Source organism: Mus caroli, chromosome 2 (assembly GCF_900094665.2).
Source record: "Mus caroli chromosome 2, CAROLI_EIJ_v1.1, whole genome shotgun sequence".
In the NCBI taxonomy this organism is placed as follows: domain Eukaryota; kingdom Metazoa; phylum Chordata; class Mammalia; order Rodentia; family Muridae; genus Mus; species Mus caroli.
Genome location: NC_034571.1, coordinates 164,574,158 through 164,580,324, shown reverse-complemented (window position 1 = coordinate 164,580,324; position 6,167 = coordinate 164,574,158). Strand labels below are relative to the sequence as shown.

Here is a 6,167-nt window from a genome sequence, read left to right as displayed (position 1 = left end):
CACCACCACCACCATCATCACCACCACCACCATCATCACCACCATCATCACCACCACCATCATCTTCATCACCACAGGTGTCAGTGTGACTGAGTGTTGGATGTTAAACACTGTGCACAGCTTCTCTTTTCTGAGGCAGTGAGGATCAAGTCCAGAGCCTTGCACATGCTAAGCACAAGCTCTGCCTAGGCTACTGCCAGAGTCCTACACACCCTCCCTGGACGGGTCCCATGATTGTGCAGAGTAGCTTCCATTTTCCAGACCTGAAAACTACGACCCCAGTGGAAGGAGAGCGTTCCACAGAGTTCTGGACGCAGACATCAAACCCTACTCAGCACGGTTGCTGGCTCGGTGACCCTCTTCTCAGGAGAGGATGGCTGCACCTTGCTGGACCCTATTTAATACAGCCTATTCAAAGACCAGACCAAGCCGGGCGATGAACTCTCACACCTCTAATCCCAACACTTGGAAGGCAAGGCAGGCAGATCTCTAAACTTGAGGTCAGCCTGGTCTACAGAAGGAGTTCCGGGATAGCCAGGGCTACACAGAGAAACCCTGTCTGGAAAAACCAAAACCAACAACCAAACAAAGACAGAGCAAATGCAGAAGCGGAGCCTGCAAACCACCCCCCGCTGCTCAACCGTGGCTGTGTTTAGCTTCCAATAAAGTCAGTGCAAGGGAGGACTCATGGTTGTCTGTACAGAGAAGGCTGTGACCATCCAGCAGGCAAAGACAAGACAAGAGGTCACCGGCCATGGTGGGCACGGTGATCCACAGCTGATATCCTAGCACTTAGGAAGCTCGGGGTGCAGAGGCTCAAGGATCATGGCTGGAAGCCAGCCTGGCCTACATAGCAAACTCCAAGTTAGCCTCAGCTATAAAGCCAGACCCTGCCCCAAATAATAAAGAGCTGGGGGTTTAAAGTGCTTGCTGCCCAAGCCTGACAACCTGAGTTCAATCCCAGAAACCCAAAATAGAAGGAACAAACTGGGCTGGTGAGATGACTCAGTGGTTAAGAGCACTGACTGCTCTTCCAGAGGTCCTGAGTTCAATTCCCAGCAACCACATGGTGGCTCGCAGACATCTGTAATGGGGTATGGTGCCCTCTTGATGTGTCTGAAGACAACTGCAGTGTACTCAAATATACAAAATAAATCTTAAAAAAAAAAAAAAAGGTACAAACCAACTTCCAAATGTTGTCTGTGACCACCGCAAATACATCACTGCACAGGAATATGCATATGTTGTGGTGTTATGCCCCCCCCCCTCCACCTAATGTGTGAGCACACACACATCGTGATCATCGTTGTTGTAACAGTAAGAAACCTTTTTAAAACTCAAGATGAATACCATATCGATTTTCTGCCATAGCATTCCTAGTTAAAGAAACATTTCATCTCAGCAGGTCAAAGCTTGAGCCAACCTAGCTGCCTACCCCAACTGGAGCAGAGCTAAAATGTATTTGAAGTCTTATTTTAATCGAAAAATCAATAAAGCAGTTTGGACCCTGCTCTGCATTTGTTTGGGGGTATTTTTGCTTTTGAGACCGGCTCTAGCCTCAAACTGACTATGTAGACAATGACAGCCTCCGACTTCTGGTCCTCCGACCTCCATCTTCTTCCTGAATGCTGAAACTATAGGCCTGCGGCGCCATGGCTGGCTTAGGGAGTGCTAGGGATGGAACATGGGGTTTCACACATGCCAAGCAAGCACACAACCAACTGAGCCACAGCCTTTAGTTTTAAGTCTTTTTTTTTTTAATTTATTTATTATTTCATATATAGGTACACTGTAGCTGTCTTCAGACACGTTTTCTTCTCACTCCAGCCCCGCTCGGTCCAGCCCCGCTTGCTCACTGTAGCTCTCTTCAGATGCCCCAGAAGAGGACATTGGATCTCATTACAGATGGTTGTGAGCCACCATGCAGGTGCTGGGATTCGAACTCAGGACCTTCGGAAGAGCAATCAGTGCTTTTAACTGCTGAGCCATCTCTCCAGCCCTCTAGTTTCAAGTCTTAAGCAAGTAAACTTAAAGCCTGTGGACAGTAAGGAAACTGTTCAAATCCTCACAGCAGGAAAGAAAGCTAAAATAGGGCGGAGCCCCAAGTCCTCACACTGGCTGTCTAAGTACTTCCTCACTGGCTCCCCGGGATATAATTTCGGTTATCTGGAATGTTTAAACAGACCCCACGAATATTTCAACAAACCGTCCACATCAAATCTTGGGCAGCCGCGCCCTTGGTCATAGCATCTGGTCCCGGAAACTCATACTTTCTTCTTATTTACTTGCTCGGAGGGCCAGGAAGAAGAGGATGCACTCAGCAACTATCAGTTTTCACTTTTGCAAAACAGCCTGACTGGTGCCCCCAGGGGAAGGAGGTGCCTTCTACTAGGAAGAGAAAGAGGAAGAAAAAGAAAAAAAGAAAATCATTTGCAAATGACTAAGGTGCCAACAGAGTCACTCTCTTCCTCCAGCCTGGAGGGAGTCCCCACAGGGCAGGGACACCTCCTCACCTGCTCTCCTCACTTCCCTTTAGCAGGACTGTATCTCTGGGGCACAAAACACTCCTCACCAGGCTGGGGGTGTAGACTGCTGAGCTCAGGCTATGCTTTGCCAACTGTTACTCTGTAGTGTACCTAACAGTGCCTTGCAGGCTGTGACTTGCCCTGCATTTTTACTTGCAAGTTTTGACTTTGTTTTTTTTAATATATTTTTGTGTGCGCATACACGTCTCTCTGTGGATGTGTGTGCATGCCTGCTTGTCTGTGTGATTGGAGACCAGAGCACCCTGCTCTGTCACTGCCTGTTTCTTTGAGGCAGGGTCTCTCTGTGAACCTGGTATTGGAATAGTCTCAGTTAGTCTGGAAGGCCCAGCAAGCCTCCAGTCTTCACCTGCCACCTTAGTGAGGTTATAGGCTATGTGTGGGCTTCCTGGCTTACTATGTGGGTGATGGGATTTGAACTCTGGTTGTTGTCATTGAGCAATAAAAGCTCTGACCCACAGAGCCGTCTCTGGTCTCTTGATTCTCTTTTGAGCACAAACAGAAGTTGGATGGTCCTGCCCACTAGTGGACCTGTGACCACCACCAAGGCACAGACTGCTAGTAACTTGTTCCTTAAAAAGATGAAAGGCTGCCGCCTTATAAACTTAGCATAGTAAAGACGGGACCACGTAAGCACACAGGCAGATTGAAATCATATCAGGAAAGCCAGACATAAGAATTTCCTGGACACCAGCTCAACCTTCCGTGGATCCTGTAAAGTCTCCTAACACTGAGATGGTGATGACCCCAACAACCACACTGTGTATGGGGGCACCAAAAGGCAGGGTACTGCTGGTGACCCTGGGGCTTCAGTTCAACTCTGTCCCCATTGTTCTCTCAGGCAATGGCTAAATTGCCTTTGTCAGCCCAGCTCACATTCACAGCTCGCCCCAGCAGTCTGTACCTGGAGGCTCACCCCAGCAGGCTGTTCCTGGCCCTGCCCTTCACACCTGAGCCTCCACAGCCCACACTCCTTGCTTCTGCCCTTTGACACCATTCTGGGACTCAGCTCAAAGGTGTGAGGCTGAGGCTTAACTCTTCAGAGGTGCCTGCCGAAGACCTCCCTCCATCAGGGTTCATCTAGCCTCCTTGCTGGCAGAACCTCTGTCTAGTCAGCTCTCTGCCTCTGCCTTCTTTGGGATTTCTTTAACCTCTGTAGTTATTCCATAACCTACACACACACACACACACAGAGAGAGAGAGAGAAAGAGAGAGAGAGAGACAGACAGACAGACAGAGAGACAGAGACAGAGATAATTGATTTACTGTGTGATATGTGAGCTGAGGGTTCATATTAGCAATTAAGATTTGAATGAAAGACTCTATTTGCCTCAGCCTTGACCAAGGGAAACCAGGATAAGTTGCAAACCACAGGCTATGAAGCCCTCCTAGCTCACGAACTCATTGTTACTGGATACATTCTGACATTGTGGAAAGACAACTGTGTCTCTGCTTCTGACAGACAAATCATTGATGTCAAGACTAACTGTGCTGGAACGTCCTGCCTGCTTGGCGACAGACATTGTAGACGTGACTGTCAGCACCTTCCCAAGCCCTGTCCCTGTCCTGTCCATGCCCCGCCCCCCCCCCCCCACCTGTTGCCTGCAGCTTCCCTTCCCTGCAGGCTCTTTCCTCTGATTCTCCCAGGTGATTCATTGCAGACACTCAGGGGTCATCATAAATGTCACCTTTTGGACAGGCACTCTCTGATGGCCACCCAAAGCAGCTCATCTGGTCCCTCTTCCCCATGCGCCGCCCCCATGCTGGTCAGGGCGCTCTTCTGGGGTCTTTCCTGCTCTTACTCTCTCAACAGCATGAGGAAGAGATGGGGTCTGGCCTCTCCTCAATCCTGGAATGCTGCTCTTGGTTCCCTCTGCTCCTCTCTCGTCTAGAAAACTGAGAAGGCAGGAGACCGACGCTGGCTGGAATCATCGAGCTCTCTAGGAGAATCTGGGCAGCAAGAATTCAAAGATATGGGCCAGTGAGATGGCTCAGTAGATAAAGGTGCTTGCTGTCAAGCCTCTTGACAAGTGTTCAATCCCTGGGATTCACATGACAGGAGAGAACTGACTCCTGCAAGCTATCTTATGTCCATATGTGTGGACGCACATTCACACCGACACACACACACACACACTACTTCCCTATCTAAGTTGAAAAAGTCCTGACATTCAACCCAAAACCTAGGACAAGATTCCTAGATTTCTTCATGACCACTCTGAAGCCACCTCCTTGCCCGCACCCCTCCCCACCCCAACTGTTCTTAAGTCCGGGACATAAAGGGGTGACAAAGGGCTCTGGTGTGGCAGCTTTGGGAGAAGGGGGCACAGTGTGGGCTAGTCGTGCTGTTGCAAGAGCAGGATCTATGAAAACCACCTGCCTTTCAGGCCTCTGCTTCCTTCTCTGAAAACAGGAGCCCTGGGGAAAGGGCAGAGCAGGGCAGGGCAGGGCAGGCTCTATGCACAGCACTCAGCTCTCTAGGTCTGCTGACATCTACTGGGTCTGCCTTAGAAGCCTGGGGGTCTCTTCCCGTTCTTTCTCCTTTGGCTCTATTTGCATGGGAAACAAGCCTGCCACGCTGGTGGCCTCCCAGCCGAGGAGTTCGTTTAAAACTATTTGAAGTACAGTTTGCTGCTGAGGTTGAGATCCGGGCTTTTATTTTTATGAGATTTCACCCTTCTTCTCCTCCTCCTTTTCCTCCTCCTCCATCCCTTTATTTTCTCAGAAAAGAGAATTCATCTTTTGCCAAGGGGAAAACAAAAAACCGTCTGTCCTCCCAAAGAACAGTTGGGGCTCGCTGAGCCCAGGAGGCGGGTGTGGGCCGGGATGGTGGCAGAAACCTGGCTCAGAGGAGAGCTGGGTGGGCCGAGGGACACAGGTGGAAAGCAAAGTCCTAGGGCCGTGCCTAGAAATGAAGCCAAGCCCGACCTGACACCCCCCGGCTCCACCTCTGAGGACCCCTCACCTTCACATTAGGCCAATCCCATCACTGGACAGCCTCCTCATCTAACCCAACGCCTTCTCTGCATGCTATGGTGATTGGCTGATGTAATTCAGAGCTACCAATGCCTTCTCTGGATGCTATGGTGATTGGCTGATGTAATTCAGAACTAAGCCAATCATCATGTTAGGTATTGTGTGAGCTCAGACATTGGTCAGGAGGTGGTCCAATCAACATTGCTTTTGTTTCAAACCTGGAGAATGCCCTCTTTCTCCGTTATCCAATACCTCATTTATTCAGCAAGAATGAAGGAGTAAGGGCTGAAGAGATAACTCAGAGGTTAAGAGCACTGACTGCTCTCTCCGAGGACCTAGCTTCAGTTCCCAGCACTATATCAAGTGGCTTACAACAGCCTATAACTCCAACCTGTAACTCCAGTTTCAAGGGATCCAATGCCCACTTCTGGTCTCTGCAGGCATTACACACACACACACACACACACACACACACACACACACACACCTTTAAAAATAAATCAAATAGTGGTGGCCTTATGCCTTTAATCCCACTAAAATAGCGGGTTGGGGCAGAGGCAGGTGAATCTCTCTCTTGAGTTCGAGGCAGTGAGTGAGCTGCGATAACCAAAGCTATACAGAGAAACCCTAGCTCACAAAACCACAAGA

At 49.6% G+C, this 6,167-nt stretch overlaps 1 long non-coding RNA gene across 2 annotated transcripts; it reads right to left on the bottom strand.

Annotated features, from left to right (window-relative positions):
• Positions 1-1,919: 1,919 nt before the first annotated feature.
• Positions 1,920-5,570, bottom strand: LOC110290473. 2 transcript variants are annotated; one of them, XR_002377441.1, is made up of 4 exons: positions 5,509-5,570; positions 4,346-4,493; positions 2,207-2,388; positions 1,920-1,950 (listed from the first exon to the last, which is right to left on the bottom strand). It is a non-coding gene; the product is annotated as an uncharacterized LOC110290473 (long non-coding RNA). The 2 variants fall into 2 exon arrangements; XR_002377440.1 differs by having other exon boundaries at positions 2,207-2,385.
• Positions 5,571-6,167: the final 597 nt, after the last annotated feature.